Consider the following 18980-nt stretch of genomic DNA (forward strand, 5'->3'; position numbering starts at 1 on the left):
AATAATGATAATGGGCCAGTAACATTAACCAACAACAGTTGAAGATAAAAGCACTCAGTGTGTCTTGAATTAACTGTAAATAAGCGTTCGATTTAAATAAATTGAGACATGCATCAACTGGTGAAACTTGCTTGAGGGGCATCCTTTTTTTTTTTGAGCCCATGTGAAATAGCGTGGTACTTGTGAATATATCCGTCGGTATTTGTTATAGTATCATTAGTGAAATCTTTAGAAAAATTTTTAGTACATTTTCCATCTGCCATCCAAGGCGAAGACGAAGAAACGAAGTAGATGTAAATGCTCGATGTACTTGTTGGCGTAGTTACATAAAATATTAAGAAAAAAAATTTTTCTTTTTCAAAAATATAAAAAAATTTATGTCAAAAATAAAAAAAAATTTCTGTTAAAGCAATAAAGATATTTTTGCTGGATAGGGACACCCTAATCACTTTAGCGGTATGAAAAATAGATAGTAGCCGATTCTCAGACCTACTGAATACGCATATAAAATTTGGTAAAAATCGGTAAAGCCGTTTCGGAGGAGTACGGTAACTAACATAGTGACATGGAAATTTTATATATAAGACCGCAAACAGACATCGTTTGGCCTTATGACTTATTGATGGTCTTTGCAAATGCCAATCTAATAGAAAATTTAACGCGTTTGAATTAAATTGGCTTGTCTGTGAGAATCATTGGAATTCGTGGCAATAAAACTTTTTTGTTTCGGAACTTGCCATTCAAAATGGTGGCTTCGATAATGTTTTTCATAAATTTTTTAATTACCAATCGCGTACTATTGCATAGCCGTGGTGGGTTCAAATTCCGAAGTAAAATAATCGGTGATCCAACTTTCAGTCGTAAAATGTGTGGCAAATCCAGTGAGTTTAAAAACTCTGCTGGATAGTTTACAACTTCGTTGGTATCACAAACTGTATCGATCGATTTGTTTGATATTAAGTCGCCTGGCAATATCTGTTTTATCTTGAAGTTTAATTCATCAACGTCCACATTTTTTTGCTGCTAATGGTTCTTTCTGCCAGCCACCATGATTTATGTATAGTATGTGTACATCTGGAAATACGCGGTCAATGAGAGCATTAATGCATTATTAACGATAATGCAGATTTTAGGGGGCAGTTTTATGAATTCAGTATTTTCATAGACAACAACTTTTCATATCATAGCAAGTTTTCTTTTTCAAAAATATAAAAAAATTTATGTCAAAAATATAAAAAAATTTTTGTTAAAGCAATAAAGATATTTTTGCTGGATAGGGACACCCTAATCACTTTAGCGGTATGAAAAATAGATAGTAGCCGATTCCCAGACCTACTGAATACGCATATAAAATTTGGTAAAAATCGGTAAAGCCGTTTCGGAGGAGTACGGTAACTAACATTTTGACAATGTTAATTTTATATATAAGATTATAATTAAAAATATATATATATCGCATAATTTACAACTTATTCTAATCTGGGTTTAATTATTTTTAGCTCAATTACGGACGAGCGTTTAGTTGGGAAAAACTCTATGTATATATAGAAACTGAAAAACTACACATATTGGCAATTATCTCACAGAGTTCCAAATCCAAACATTGAATCTCATATGAACTTAATAATTTTTTAAATGCTCTGGAAAATGTTTGTTATTGTGTTAACTGATTGAAAATTTTATGCCTCGTACTAGAAACTGCATATAATGAGGTAATGAGCTGAAAGAACGTCATATCTTCTTAAAGCTTAGTAATCCAGAATAAAACATGCAGAAATGTTTTTTTCCGAGACGCTTCACATTGACATTATCAACTAATGAGACCCTGTGCTCCACTTAGGAGAGAAAGACAGCAGTAAGTAAGTAAGTAAGTAATCAACTCAATAGTATTAGTATTAAACTATTTTACAGCACACAACTCATTGGATACTTATTCTATGAATCTGTCGTCTGTTACTTTCAGAGAAAAGTTCTTTGTAACTGTGCTAACAAAAAATACAAGACGGATGAATTTTGAGGGCATTTAAAGTGCTAGGTACTTTAGATGTGTGTCACCTATTGAAATAAAAAACATACTGATATTACCGTATAATACTGATACTGATACAATCAACTTTAAATTAAAATTATTTAAAAGATTTTTCTATTTATAATTACTTATATCATTATTACTATTATCATTATTTATAGATTTAACTCATTTAAATATTCGTAAAACTTTTATATTATAGCTAATAATTCAAGATGGAGAAAAGGAGTAATCAATCAATCTCTCTCCATAGTTTTGGCCAGAATTGCGAACGAAGTGCTTTCAATGTTTAAAAGATCGTTTATTGACTGACTTGATAAGATTGATAAATATATAGGATTTCAAGAATTTTAACTGAAAAAACAAATAGTTAAAGAAGGAAAATTTAGTACGTTGTATTGGTGACAATAGTTAATAGTTCCTCTTAGCAACTTTAAAATAATCACAACGGAAAATAATTGTCTCCGAGTAGAAGTGTCAGTGTTGGTATTAATAGGCAATCCTTCAATCTAAATAAACCTGTTTAGTGAAATTCAAATTCGATTTTAATATTTTTTCATATTAAATCGTTAACCTTTTGTGTTGAAGGATTCTTTAAATACCAAGCATTGTTATTTTCTGATGTTTTTCAGTGTCGCATGTGGTTTTGTATAATACGTAAAATTTTCTATAAAATATAAATGAAATATATGTATAACAGAATACAAAGCGATAGCCTTGGGCATATAATACTTGTATCCAGAAAGCGGAAGAATTTTACTTTTAAGTGCATTCAATCATTTTAAGATAGTATTTTTTCCTGTTTTTAAGCAGATAAATCAAATACAAGCAATTAAACTCAAAGCTAAAATAAAAAGCACTTATTCTTTTCCATTTGATTCAATATTTGTTGCTCTGACATGGTGCGATAAAAGTAAATCAGACGCACGTAACGGAAGCGGATATGGTAACGACAACGGAAGATACGTGGCGTCGTAAGTGGATATACTTTTTCGTGAAATTAAGTTTGAATTAAATTCAATAATAGCGATATACATTTAAATTTAAGTAAAAAAATCACATTATCTTCTTAAAGGATTACATACATAAATAGAAAAAACAGATAAAAGTCTTTAATGCTGGTTTTTAATAATAGTTGTTGTTAAAATATTATTTTCAACTATGTTCACTAAGAATAATAATTTATTAATAATACATAATGTAGTTTGAATTTATTACATATTATAATGTTCATTATTTATTGTAATATTGCTTTAGTTATCAGTCAAATAAGTTCAGAGTAATTGTTTCAAAAATAATTAAAATGTAAAAATGTTTATGAAAAAAGTTTATTATTTCATTAAATCTAGTATTTTATTTGAATGAAATTGCAGGAAATTTCTTTTTTTAATTAAAATTTTGCAGTTATATGCAAAGCAATTACACGTTTCATATTCAAATGATAAATAATTATGTATCGAAGCAATAACAATAAAATGAAATCAATAAACTAAATGCCAATGCTCGAGTATTGCTTTTTGAAATGATAATTCAAATTTGAAATTAAATTAAAATTTGCATATAAATTAAAATGGCAAATCGATATGTTTTTTTGTATAAATTAAAAATTAAAATATGTATATTCATTAAATGAGATAATGAGCTTCATCTATGAAAAATGCGCTATCAATTCAAATTTTGATACTCCATCTAATACAAGGTCCTGCTCAGTTGACATTTATCCAAATAATTCAATCCCACTGCTTCTTGCTGTTACCCATTCCTTTTTTGATTTTTAACGATGACATTTTTACCACTATCATAAATGCAAAGTCCCATCATAAATGGAAAGAATTGAGGCATTATTTTAACCAAAAAAGTAACCAAAAAAATAGATAAGGTTGCTTATTAGACTATGTGGCTCATTTGATCCAATTTGAACAGAAAATATACCAATCAGCTACTTCAATTAAAACGGAACTATAGTAAAATCAGCACTATAGTAACGGTGCGGTCAAATCATTATATATGAGGCAGACATGAAGTGAAACGGACTTTAAACTTTACACATTTGTAGTGACTGTGGTCCTCTAGAAGAGAAGGAAATTTCATCTTATGTGTTAATGCCCATCTTTGTCGAGAAGAAGGTTTAACAGGTTTGGGTCCCTTTTTCGTCGGCCGTATATATTTGTTGCAGTAACAATCCACAGGTAACTATTGAAGGATTCTTGCATTTGTGTGCAGTCACTTTATAGTAATGATGTGGCCTTTAGTCCTTAATTTAACTTCATTTTTAATACCACTAGTAATGCATGTGGAATTTTATGACCTGGTGATGTGAACTGGTCATCAAAATTTTGTGATTTGTCACTACTAAACTATTTGTGTTAGGTTGAGCAAAAAACAACGGTTACACGGACCTTCCTAAAATTTTCGATGCTTTTAAAATGATTATTTGTTAAATTATAGAAAAACGTTACAACGTTACGTAACGTTACAGTTTCCAGTACTGTAAGATGTCGCTGGGAGAATAATTGTATGATACTATGTTTCACATCTAATGGTAAGGTTCAAATAATATACTGAACTATAAATATGTTCTTTATTTCAATCAGAAGTGTATTTGAATGAATATATATTTGAAGTATAGTGGTAATTTTATCATTATCAATTTCAACATTATCTCAATCACAAATGCGTTCCATTTTATTTATAATAATTATATATATTATAGTAATAGTAATATATAGTATGGTAAGGTATCTTATAGAGAATATTTGAGTGAATATATATTTGAAGTGGAATGGTAATTTTATCATTATCAATTTCATCATTATCGCAATCACAAATACGTTTTATTTTTTTTATTTTGGAATCCAAAAATGCATAACCTAGTAAGTTTCTCTCTTAAGAGCCAGTGCTGTATGCATAACTAAAAGGATTGCATATTGTGTACTATACATGAAATAATATTTAAAAGTACACTTCGTTATTTTAATCGTATTTTATTATTTTCCTTAAATTTAATACAATGCAGATTAATTTAATAAAAACAAATTATTTTGCAATCTTTTCTTTTCAATAAGTTTCTCCTTGGTCGAAAAGTTGCTGGAATATAAAATGCGATGAAACTATTATAAAAAAAAATTAATAAAGAAATTTGCAAACCATTAAAATGATAATTTGCATAAAATATTTTATGGGAACGAATGCAATTTCACGCATGAAGTATAAAACCTTCCAAATATTTACTTCTGCAGCATTCTGCATTTTTGTGACTGAATAAATTGTTTATGTTAATTTCCTTTTCACCGACTGTTTCCATGCGATTTCTGTACTGTTGTATTTCATAGATAAAGCAAAAAATCTATGCCATTATAGATAAATTATGTGGTAATTTGATTATCTTAAAAGCACTAGACCTGACTGAAATGCAAGAAGAAGAATGCAATTAATTGAAATTTAAAATTTGTATTTATTTTCTACGTTAGAAGAGAAATTTAATATAAACACGACTTCATGTCCATGGAGAACAAAGTTTTTATTAATTTAGTTTTTTTCATTTAGCTTGTTAGTTAAAGTATTTTCTATTGTAAATTGAAACTTTTCAGAGGGACGCCATAGTCGGATAGACACCGCTTATTTGGCTACATTTGCTTAAAAGCTGCACCAGAATGCATGCAATGGGAATTGTGGCAACAAGTCAAGTTTTCCAAATGCATATTCAGAGCGTGGAAAAAATAATATATTTCGTATGAGTACATTTGTATATGTGTATGAATGTATATTTAAGGTAGAGACATGTATGTACATTGTATATATAAACGCTGTTATTTATATTGCGCAATTCTTTCATTTACGATGCTAAAGTTTTTACATGTTTCTCATTGTAATATTTTTTTAAACTTTTCCACAACAAAAGAGTTTCTTTTATAAATTGTCACGATAACAAAAAGCGGTAAAAATAAAATTACTCATACGCCATTGTGTGCAAACTTCCTCTATCGCCATGAAAAATAGATGCCTTTCAAACTTTTAAATTTAATCCTTTTTGTATGCATTTATTTAAACATACGCATATAACTCATAAAGAATACTTATGGCGGGAATTACGGTCACAGCAAGCAAATAAAACTTACTCGTACAAAAATAAATAAATAAATAAATAAATTATAATTAGAAAAAATAAAATTTAAGAGAAGTCAGTAACTAAAAAATGAAAAAAAGAAAATTGGCAAAACTCTTACTAACACACCAGTAAAATGCACTCCTTTGTGCAATAATTTTCCGGTGCTTAATCCAGATGGATACCAGAATTAGCACTAAGCGGCACAAAACTCTACTCCTTTGAACTTGTGCAAAAGAGTAGAAATAAAACGTACGCTGCCTCCAAATTAGGTCACTTGGCGGCAGTGACGACGCTGGTCACAACAATGCTTTTGATTATGTTGTGCATGGCAGTTACATGGCACATAAGCTCACTACAAATAAGCGAAACAAAATTAAAAATAAATTCATTTAAGAAATTTACAAAAATTAAACAAAATACAAAATAATAGAAGCTCACAAATGTGCTCACAATGCGCTCCAGTCCAAGCCACCGCACTAGATAGAGTATTGGGCACTCTGCTGTTAACTCTAAACACGATACTTATATTTTAATTGCAATTTTAAAATAATTTATCGCGAAGGCTTAAGACCGGATTAACGAGCAAACGAAACAAAATAAACGAACCGGAAATGGATTAAGTTAAAGCGAAAATAGTTTCCGCTATTCCACCGTAAATAATATAGCCTACAAATTTACGAGCACGGACTAGAAATTATATTTTTTGGTTTTATTTATAAGCCAAAAGTATTGGTGAGCCAGGATTTGTGTTCTTTGTGGCGGCGGACATACATTTTTTACTTGCACGACTATATATATTTATTTATTTCGTATATTTTTTAAACTTCAGATACTCGTGTATCTGTAAGTTTGTATCTATATACAAGCGCTCACATTGCAAATTCACCTTTATTTTCTGGTATTAGTATTTATAGTATTTGTGTGCAATAAAACTTCGTTGTAAATCTTCTTTCTGGACAAATGTAATTTGAGGTAAAAGCTGCTTTAGTGAAGTTTAGTGTTTGACATGTGTTTTCGGTTGTTAAAGGATTAAATGCAATTTTTTAAAACTTTTTTGTTTTCTGCTTCAGGTCACTTAGAGATTTGTAAATTTTGCATTTATACTTTTTAAAATGCAAAATTAAAATGAAATGACATCAAAAAGAGCATTACTTACAAAATTTGCTGCAAAAGTATAAAAGTTTAATGTTTAATAATATTAAAACTAATTTTTCCTAAAATGTTTAAAAGTTTATACAAAAGAGATTATATAGTACAAATACTTTAATCTCAGTTAAATGATATAAATATAAATTTAAATAAGATTTAAAAAGTATGTATTAAAGCTCGCCTTGGTATATCCCTGGATGTATCCCTGGAGGCACCTGTTTATGTTCCCCTAATCTCAGTTAAATGATATAAATATAAATTTAAATAAGAATTAAAAAGGATATATCAAAGTTCGCCTTGGTATATTCCTGTATGTATTCCTAAGGGTATTCCTATTCCTATCGGTTTATGTTCCCCTAATCTCAGTTAAATGATATAAATATAAATTTAAATGAGAATTGAAATGGATATATTAAAGCTCGCCTTGGTATATCCCTGTATTTATTCCTAGGGGTACCGGTTTATATTACCCTAAAGATTGAAAAGTGAAGAATTTACCTTAATTTAATTTATTATTTTTTCTGTTTGACAAAAATAAATGTAAAATACTTAGCTCAAGTGTAACTTTTTGTTAACATGGCGCTCATATAACAAGACCAAATCTTGGAAACTCATTAAAAAGGGATGGCGTTAATACTATAAGACTTACTGCAATTGCCTCTGATCAACGGTGTGTAGGAGCCCACTTAGAAGTTATGGAAACGTATAGGAAAAAGAAACAATTAAGCATTTTTTCTATGACAACTCTGACCATTACAAATAGGTGTTCAGAATGTAATGGGGATATAGAGCTCTCTCTCTCGACAGACAAAGATCTATAATTTTCTACTAGTTGGCAATGACTATGGCATCAGAACGACCATAAACTGTAAGAAATTCATCATTACATTGATATAGTTAAGCGAATTAACATTCAGCGGTTTTACTGGATTGATCGTTTCGTGAGAATGGATGACGATGCTCCAGCAAGAAGGGTGCTTGAAGCGGTTGTTAGAAAGGGTGTTTAAAGCTGTTGTTAGAGTTAGTTGGAGGAAGAAGGCATAGAGGTAGACTATATTTCCGGCGAAACGATCAAGTACAGGAGGCTGCACTAACCGCACTTGATGTATAAGACGAGAGAATGTGCGTATGCAGTAGATACGCCTGAAGAGACATGATGTGTCAGACTGGGAATGGATTGTTATGGAGATTTTAGTGAGTGATTAAGAATAATTACTACCAAAGAACGCATAGATGTAGTTTTAATTAAATGCTGGAGAGACATGCTGTGTCAGACCGGTCCCGAAAATGGGTTGTTATGGAAATTTAAGTGAGTGATTAAGAATAATTACTACCAAAGCACTCATAGATGTATTTTAATTAAAAGCAGCGTAATTTTTTATGTCAATGTATAATGTCTCTAATGTACAAATTGGTCAAATACTAGTCTTTATCACTGTATCTGGCTGTTTATTCTTTCTTCCTTGCTTAAGTTTGCTTTGTGTAGAAATCTAATAAATATACGTATGCGCGTTCGTTAATTCGTTGGTTTGTCTAATATTCTAAAAACTACGCTAATGGTATGATTGTCCTACCATGTTTTAATATAAACACATATACGAGAATACCATATATGTATTCACTCCATACTAAATTATTAATGTTAGGGTGAAAAAGCACTTGCCTTTTCAGGGACAGGAAAATCAAACAAATTGTATTTGAGTCTAGCTTACAAAGACGTTAAAGTTTTAGAATCAAAAACTTACAAAGTTATCTGAGTGTACATAATATTGCATTTATATTTAAAGATGCATTTGTCACATCGTTTTAAGCTTGTACACGAATAAACGCTTACTTACAGCAGCAATATTTGCATAAACAACCTAAAGGATTATATTCAATCAGTTTTATAATCCTTAGGGCTTTGCTTGCTATTCGAGAACTACAAAATGCAATAAAAATTAAATATTAAATAGAGAATGATAAAAAAGAAATAAAACGAAATTAAGGAATATCTATGCACAAAGCACAATGCACATAGTCTTATAACAACAAAATCCGAATGGAAAACGCAACACAGGCGCATACAATAAACTTTGTGGAACCGCTTAAGTTGAAATTCATCCCAAGGCACTTGGCAATGTTGCAATGTAGGAACACATCTTAATGCAAAACATTTAGAATGTAGCAATTGTTGTGTTTGATTTTAGCAACTGTTGTGCCTTTGTATCTTTTTTTCCTCGTTCTCTTGGTTATGTATCTTTTTATGGTCTTTTATTAGTGTTTTTGTTAGTGTTGCTATTTACTTACCACAGCTGCAACAAACGTATGTGCAATTGGTAAAAATATTTGCAACCTGCACCACGGAGTATCCTTTCGTTTGTTGCTGCCTGTGCATAATTCCATCAGAAATCGACCATGGGTTGCAGTCACCCTAGTCAACAATTGCAAGTACCAGTTGTACTCATCGGGATTTTCTTTTAACTTTTGCTGGCACCAATTTTTGTATTTTTCATTCCATTTACTCCAGGTTTTTGGAGTTTTTTTTTATTTTTTTGATTTTTTTGGGAACTTGATGCACGTTCTGCATGGACACTGTTGGGTTTAAAGGAAATCTGCTGTGGCTTGCTGAATTTTAGTCCCTTTTTCCTCGTTGGTATACTTTTTCTGTTATCCTTTTCTTTAGTTTGGTTGGCGTTTTGCCAGAAACTGCATTTGATACACTTGCAGATTTTTCTGTTTTACACTGATTTTTTTATTTTCAGGATTTAAAAGTTTTATTTTTTGCTTTTGAATTTACAATTGCATTTTTTGTTGGTGTAAGCATAAGCGTAAGCTTTGTTTGATAATGTATATACGATTTGCCATAACGATAATGGCAATGAAAAGTGAAAAGGACTTTTTCATCATTTTTATTTTATTGTTCATTTTTTGTTTGAGTTAAAAATGTACATAACAGAACATAAAAATGAACAAAACTCACTCGAGTGGAAAGCAAGTGTATTTAGTAGATTTTGTGTTGCAGTTTAAGTTCCTTTTTTGCTTCATAGAATATTCTTAGCTTGGGAATTTTCAGAATGCTTATTCCACATCTTTACCAGAAAACAGATTAAAAAATTTAGGCGATAATTCAAAAATACTTTCCACAGAATGAAGATATAAAAAACATACAGCATTAAAGTCTCGAATTAAAACAGAATTCATCAGTTTTGTTTGCTAAAGAACTTACAATTTAAGTCTTACTAATCTTGTATTTACTCCTTCTTCTCTTTTATTGCGATTAGAGTGATATTTATGAAAATATTCCTTTTAAAATTGCTGTATATATTAAGCACTTAATAAAATACTTTTATATAGTTTAATATATATAATATATGGACGGGGGAAGTGAGCATAAAAGTTAAAGTTACCTGTAATTTGGTGAATTTCAGCACGATCGTTGGTTTTTCCAAGTTGACGTAGTCTTTAAGTGACCTCACTGGATAGCTACCACCCTCCATGCATAATGAACTAATGAGTGCATCAAAAGTTTCCTCATGGATATATGAGAAAAGAGAAAACGAAGAGAAAACTTCAAATAAGGACATCGCATACTGTTAACGAAATACGCAACCATTTCCCTATACATATATAAGATTATGTATCGGTTTGGACATAGACCAAGTCTCCGATGACAAACCGCATACTGTCGACGACTTACAAAATCGTTTTAAGGAGCATTATTTCAGAATATGCACTTGCAATGTAGGAACTCTTTATAGTGAAGGTGCAACTATATAGTTGGTTAGTGTCCTCAAGAAATACAAAGCTTATATCACCGCACTTCAGAAAATGATGAACGAGACGAGGATACTTTAAAAGAGCCAATTGTGACATCTACAATAGCTGTCATACAACAAAGTAAGACTTTGGAGTAGTGTTTGCGGTAGGCCGAAGGCTGAGAAATGTGTTGTCAATCTTTACACCAACCAATGAAAGGCTTGCTAAAATCGGTATTAAGGCAAAATTTTTCTGCAAGAGGCTAATGTGTGCACATGCTCCGATGGAATATAAAGATGACAATATCAATGAGACTTTTTATGAACAGCTCATCAAATAGTCTTGCCTGATTATGATAAAGGTATAGTGAAAAGATTTATATGTTTATTGATAAATATACTTTATTTCTTATAGGTATATCAAGCTAGTATTCTACTAGACTTACCTCTTCTTCAAACATGATTAAAGAAGAGGACTCAGTAAAAGATTTACTTTATGCAAACGTGCATATCTGACGTGCAACCTATATAGAGTTTTGTTTTTCAAATATACACAGTTTTGTTGATTCTAATTGTTATATATTTTGTGTCACAATGTTTTTAAGATAATAATTTATTTATTTGCATTGATTAAGTCTCCAAACCGTTTTAGTTATTACAAAAATCAATACTCGTAAGAAAAGGAATATACAATATTTAGTAAATAATATTAAAGTGCATTTTACTCACTTATAGTCCACATAACCAAAAAAAAACTAGGTAAGAGTCACTTGTCACTCGCAGAAGTCCTATCAACAATGGCAGTGGCAACATTGGTGGCGCCAAAATGACAAGCTGCATAAGTCAGAGCATTAACCAGGCGAAACGTAGTTTGGTCTGAAGTGAGAATATCTTAAGCTGGCTGTGTAACTGAACTGAACTACAATGTTTATATTTACACTCCGACATACATTAAAAGATATTTTTATATATTCTTTTCTGTTTGTATTATATAAAGAATACGTATAAGAAGGACACAATCATCATCTTTATTGCTGCAAATGTGGCGAACAGCTGCTGTCTGTTATTAATATAAACACAATGTTTTGTAGTTTTTACATGTCATTTGTTCTGTTACAATATGTTTAAAGAATTAAGGATGTTAACTTTGTTAAGAGATACTCATATCCAAATATTAGTATATGGTAGGAAACTTAATATTTGATAATAAAAAATTTTTATATTTTGAAAATCTACTTATGTGTTTAATTGCAATTATAAGTAAATTAATTGAGTATTCTTATCCTTATCCTAAATTATTTCTCATATATGTTGGACTTTTTGTGTGAACGTTAAAAATATTTTGAAGAAATTAGTGAGAATTAAGTGTAAAATCAGAATTAGATGACTACTCATATATTAACTCTTTGAACTTTACTGGGAGTAAAGCCTCTTTATTGTATGCCACAATTGATTCATGTTGGATGACTACTCTTAACACATTTTAGTGATGCTTGCTATACTTGATCAATTCTGCGGATTTAATATTCACGTATATGAACTCTGTTTGATTGGGAGTGTGTGTAGCAAAGCAATCTACACATTTGGAGAGGTAAATTGACATTTATTTTGATATTTCCAAAAAAAGACGTTTTTCGAACAGTAGTGAACTAGCACAACAAAAATTCTTTTTATATTATTTTAATAATTTGAATTTTTGGCTGACCATACAGCTGTTTCGAGTATTACCAAATACCAATCATCAATGGTCTTGAAAATAATTCTTGTATTTAATTATTCGTAAATACTTTTATTTTTTTGATACTGCCAGTACCAAGGGTTGAACTTGTACCCTGCCAAATTTGAAGCTCAGAGTCAGCTTCGACTTGCTGTGTTTATATTAGAACGAAATCATAAACCAGCTGTAGTATAATTGAATTAATTAATCATATTTTTATATTTAATTGTTAAATTTCAAATTTATTCTGCTTGTAGAGGCATTATTTGTTGCATGATTTATGTATTCTTTCTTATGTGTAGAATCTGATCTAGGAACGGTTTTTTAAGGTCAAATTTTCAGACGGGAGTGAAATAGATTAAAATATAATAGATTTTATAGAAACTAGTATATTTCATTTTTAAATGAGATATTTTTTTTTTGTTTAATTTACTGTTTAGTTCTGGTTATAAGAATAAAACGTCAGTAAAAATTGTAAAATAGAAACTATCAACAAATAACAGAAAAAAATTATTGTGAATGTAAAAAATATAAACAACTGCGGAAAGCTCCTTATTATTCCTTATGTTTAATAATTTTTATACATATTACATTAGTATTCTACTTTTGAATAAAATGCATTCACTCGTTTCTTTACATATACACGAGGCACTTCCTACAACTATCATTCAAAACATACTTCAGAACACCGGCTCAGTGTTCAGTAACGAGACAAATCAAATTTACTTTCAATTTATTTTATAATAAAATCAAATTAAAGTGCTCGTTAGCATAAAATTGCTTTGATTTGGTTATTCTGTTAACGTTGCAGCCGCTGCAATCATATGAAATTTGTTTTTTGACTAACAGTGTAGCAGTAAAAACAAATATAACAAATACGAGTACAAAAACAACATACAATACTGCTATGTGGTCAGTTTTCTAAACGCATTGCTTGCTATATGTGAAGTTCTGTTTCGTTTTTTCCCCCCCGTTGCTGTTATTGTTGTTGTTGTTGTTACGAAATCGTTATTGAATTTGTGGTTATGCAGCCGCATTGTTTGCTGTCACTAACAAAGGCGATGTTGTTTACATATGTAATGTTATGTGCCTGCTTGCAATTGAAAACACATTTACAGAGCAGAACTGTATGAACAGTTTTTTTGTTAATAAAAGATTTTAAAAATTGCGTAGCGTGAATAAATATTTTAAAACTTTAATGAATAGGCTTTGTGGAAAGACCAGCAAAAAGTTTTATTAACGATCTTTAATACAATCATGTTTTTAAAATATTTTACTTTATGTATTAAAGAATATGCGTAAATTTGTGTTCATTGCAACTGCATTCTTAATTTTTTTGTTTTTATTTTTGACAATTTAATATTCCTTTTTTACGAGTCGAAATTTCCGCTTCCGTTTTCTTTTTCAAAAAATAATTTGGTTGTACTTCGTTGCTGTCTGGTCTTACGCTGAATTTTATGACTTTGTTATTTAAACATTTAACAAATATGTCAGACTACTGACAATGACCGCAAGCAGTTCAACGATTTAAAAATGTACACAATAAACTCCATTTTCGGTAAACAATAACAACAGCACCAACAACAGCAAGAGCAGAATTTACAGATTTAATGATAAACCCTTTGGCCTATTGTAAGTTTATATTTGTATTTTATGTTTGTATTGGTGGGGGTGAAACAAGTCACAGAGAACGAACTCCTATCCAATTGAGCGCTTGCGGCTAGACTTTATTTGTTTTTAGACTTTATGAATGAAAAACTGTAAAATACTGAATTATATCAAAAAATATGTTTGTTTGTGCATTAACATTTTTAAGTGAAATTGTATTGGTTCTGCGGCATTGTTGTTTACACTAATTCTGCTTTGTTAATTACTGTATTTGTTGGTATTGTTATTGTAAATTAATATGTTGTTGCTTGATTGAATTTTAAATTATATTTCGATTTTAATTGATTTTTGAAATGGCATTGAGTTCAATGTCAAGTGCGTTCAATTTTGAAGCTCATGTGTTGCAATTAATAATATATATTTTTCAATAAAAGATAAGAGTTCAGCTTTTATTATAATATAAAATAATTTCCACAAAAATGATTTACTGTCAAGTATCTTTACTCAAAACTTTAGTAAAAGTTACAAATTAATTTAAATCCTACGATATATAAATCTAACGACAACAGAAATGCCGCACCATCTACTCTATATTAGATAATAGACAAGAATGATAATTTATCCTTATCAAAACGGGTATAACAAATGTTTAATGAAACAAAATCATATTATACAGTTAGTCATATGACCAATGGTCATGCCAATTTTATGCTTTTTTTGATTATGACCAAAAGGCATGTTATACAGAAGGTCATATCACGATTGTTAATTTGCTACCCATTATACTATATACATTTACTCAGACTTTGACCAAATTTAAAAAGAAATTTCTCTCTATCTCTCTCTAAAATACACTGAAAACAATGTTAATTTTGATATGACCATGACTCTCTCTATAATAACATATAATTTCGTTGTAGAGATGTGGTTCTTATGACAATGCTGCTTCATCCACCATTAGAAAACTCCAAACTTATCAAAATATTGTATTAAAACGTAGTTCAAATATAAACAAAGACTTGAAAATAGAGACTGTATAAAAGTATGTAAAAGACAAAAATTATTTAGCTAAAATTATTTTATTTTGTAGATGCTCAAACTAATTCAGAATGGGATACCTTTAAATCAATTGCAATATATATGCCATCAATAAGATGTCCGGGGTTTCAAACTATATTTCTTTAAGTTCATCTGAATTACTTATTATTATAATTCAATGAAGCTCTTGTCATAATGAATCATCCAAGTGGTCACAGTCATCATTGAGTAAAACTGCTTTAGAATTGCTCTTCTAAAGTAAAGTAAGTAAGTAAAGGCTACTTACTTACTTAAGTGGCGATAACAACCCGTCATTGGATTTAGAACTGATACAGTATGTCGCTCCAGGATTCTCTGCTGAGTACACGCCATTTCTAATCTTTTACATCAAATACGATTATTGCTCCCTACTCTCCTACCTACTCTCCTACCTTTTTCAGAGAAGCATTTTCATCCAGTTTCACGACATGACCAAGCTGGTGGATTTGCTGGATGTTAATTCATTGAACTATATCAATGTCGTGATAAACCTTATACAGCTCATGGTTCAATCGAATTTGGTAATAGTCGTCAAGTCGTAGAGTACGAAGCACTTTTCTCTCTAAAATTCCGAGTGCAGTTTCTTCATTCTGTGGTAGCGTGCATATTTCTGCGCCATATAGAAGCTCAAGTGGTATGAACGATCTATAGACCGTTAGTTTTATTTGCTAAGACGACAAAGAGCTCTATTCTACATCTCTACAAGTAATGGTAATCTCTAGTCTGACATCGTAGTTATGTGTTTAGGCGGTTCCAAGGTAAATGTAATTCTTGACAGATTCAAAGATATAGCCGCCAGCCATCAGCTCAGCATATTGCACATATTTACCAGTAGCCGATATATGCTGCGTTTAGGCCTTATTCATCGCTAAGGTTTCCTTCGCAAATTCGATAAGTAGCGAAAGGAGCTGTAATATTATATAACATTTATGCAGATAATGATCAATAATTACAAATAAAACAAAGAAAGATATTTATTATAAGGAAATAAATATTTTTATAAATATAATCCACTGCTAAATAATTTACAAATCATTATTATATCAAACTCTTTTCTCTTATATCAAAATTTTATATATTTTATATATAAAAATATTAAACTAGTAAGTTGCAATAATTTTTTCCAGATACAAATAATATACAAAATGTATTTACTTCACAAAAATTTATTGCTGCAATGTACAGTGGTTTCCCCTTTTTTATTTCTCAACCATATTGCCATAAATTTTTACTTACAAATTACACGAAACCAATTTGCCACAATTCCGCCATGAAAAATGATAAAAATGAAAATGGAAAAATTATAAGCGAGGAAATAAATGTGAGATGAAAAATGAAATTATTACGCATTTCACTTAAGTTCGTTTCAGTAAATGTAAACTGAAATCCAATACATAATGGCGATCGTATAAATTGTGCACTTCCGGTTGCACAAGTCGTCAACGACGGAAGCGTGCAAATTTAAATTGATACCTTTTTCAATCTGGAGGAAAAAAAACGAATAAATGGCTTCAGTGTTAGCAATACTGTGACTAACGAAATGGGTAAGCGGAAATGAGGTCTAAAGATATACAGAATAAAAAATAAAAGTAAGAAAAAAACAGAACCATCTTTCCTCAAATCGAAATTGTGCAGAAATGCTAAGTTAATACGTAGAGGCGTGTACAGTTTCCTTAAACAATTTTGAGATTTTTTTGTTTGTTTTTAAAATGTTTTCCTTTTATTTTGTTTGTTTTGTTACTTGTTTTGGTTGTTATTGTGCCGCAGATGTCTCTCATGAAAAATCGCAATTTTCTGCAATTTGTTATATATATTTTTATAAATTTTTTAACTTTAGCTTTATGTTATATAGTATTCTTTATTTTTATTTTATTTGCACTAACACACACACACACACACGAATACGAACACATATGTATTTTTAAAATTCTTAAACTAATGCAAAATATATTTATTGATATAAAAATGGAAGTGTGTACAGCTTCTGAGATATTGTATGCGAAGGAAGAGGTTAACATTATAGAAATCAACGTAATTTAAAAACGGAAATCCATAGAAAAATAGTAGAACTCCTGGTGCGACATTTGCACATCAGTGCACAGCAGACATCAGTATTAGAAGTAAGCAATTCAACCAAAAAAGGTTAAAACCAAAAAAATATCTGCAAATGAAAATAACATCGCAGACGGAAATCAAATAAGCAAACAAACAAAATGACAGATGCACAAACGTTGTACGTAGTTTGTTAGATTGACAGGTTTACATGTTGCCCTCGTCCAAGACAATTGCTCACATGGTATGCTGCGGCTGTAGCTGCTCAGGTGTAGCAGTAACTGGAGTACTGTGGCAGTGGCAGTGACAGAGAAGGTAAAGAGTTCAACTCATGTTGATAGCAAATTGAAGTTTGTCTACGTATGCTATACACATTGAATATCCAAGCGATTTACAAAATTGTTCATGGCTCCATTTATTCGTGACTGTTCCTTAACATGACGCATACTTCCAAAGTGATCCAAAGAAACTAATGACAAGGCAAGTAAACATAAAGTAAAACACATAAATATTCTAGGCTCCTAACAACCTTGTAAATTCAAAGTGAATGCAAATATCAATTGGGTGCGAAGGTTCACTTCTGTATAACTAAGTAAAGTGAATTTGTTTCTGATGGTCTTGGGTCATAAATTCATATTGCAATATGTAAATTAAAGTCTTCCATTTTAAAAATTAGTTTTTCTACTTTTGCATTATTTTTATTATACAACGTTAAGCACTTAAACGATATAAATTTCTTCCTAGGTCATAGGAATATCACTTCAAAAAGAGCTTAATAAATATCAATTATGATATTTTTAAATATCATTACTTAAACATTAATTTTTTTTATTGAATGTGATGCATCCTATGATGAAACAAAACTAGAATGGTTCAAACAGTAATAAAGAAACAACAACAAAAGTTTGATTAATTTATTGAAATTTGGTTGATCATACAACGTTGTTTCGAGTATTGCCAATTACTCATCATCATGATGAACAAATTTTTGATGTTGTTTGTTCATTACTGTACGAACCCTTCTAGTTTCTTTTCAAAACCATCATTACTTAAAAATATTCGTTACGTGGTTCATATTTGGCAGCATTGTTAATCAGCTTATTATTTGTAACTAACCTAACTAATATATTTTTTTTTTCGGCGTGCACTTTAAGATATGTTTGTGAAAAATATGTGGTTTTAACAGAACAAAGCTATAAGCTACACAACACGTTCTCTTTTTCCTTTGTTGGGCCAGAAATTTCCCAAACATGTGATGTTAATATTTAATGATGTGAGCGATTACTCGGATCATACGATTTATCACCGCTAGACTTTTGTTTGTAGGATTATGCCAAGGATCGAGCGACTGTAAACAATTTTTAAACTTTCGATGTATAGTAAATGAACATCTTACAAGTTATGACCGAACTATTACTAATGATGCGCTGGCAAATTATCGGAAGCGATCCCTAATGGATCCAGTACGTATCCTGTGGAGAACATTTGAATGATATTTATCAT

General features: G+C 30.3%; 1 protein-coding gene across 2 annotated transcripts in view; it reads left to right on the top strand.

The window, feature by feature from the left end:
* The window catches only part of LOC119680282 (serine/threonine-protein kinase N), a 463907-nt gene that overhangs the window by 171010 nt on the left and 273917 nt on the right, over positions 1-18980 (top strand). The gene's annotated exons all lie outside the window — the stretch shown is intronic.

The sequence above is a fragment of the Teleopsis dalmanni genome, chromosome 2 (genome assembly GCF_002237135.1).
Source record: "Teleopsis dalmanni isolate 2A chromosome 2, ASM223713v2, whole genome shotgun sequence".
In the NCBI taxonomy this organism is placed as follows: Eukaryota; Metazoa; Arthropoda; class Insecta; order Diptera; family Diopsidae; genus Teleopsis; species Teleopsis dalmanni.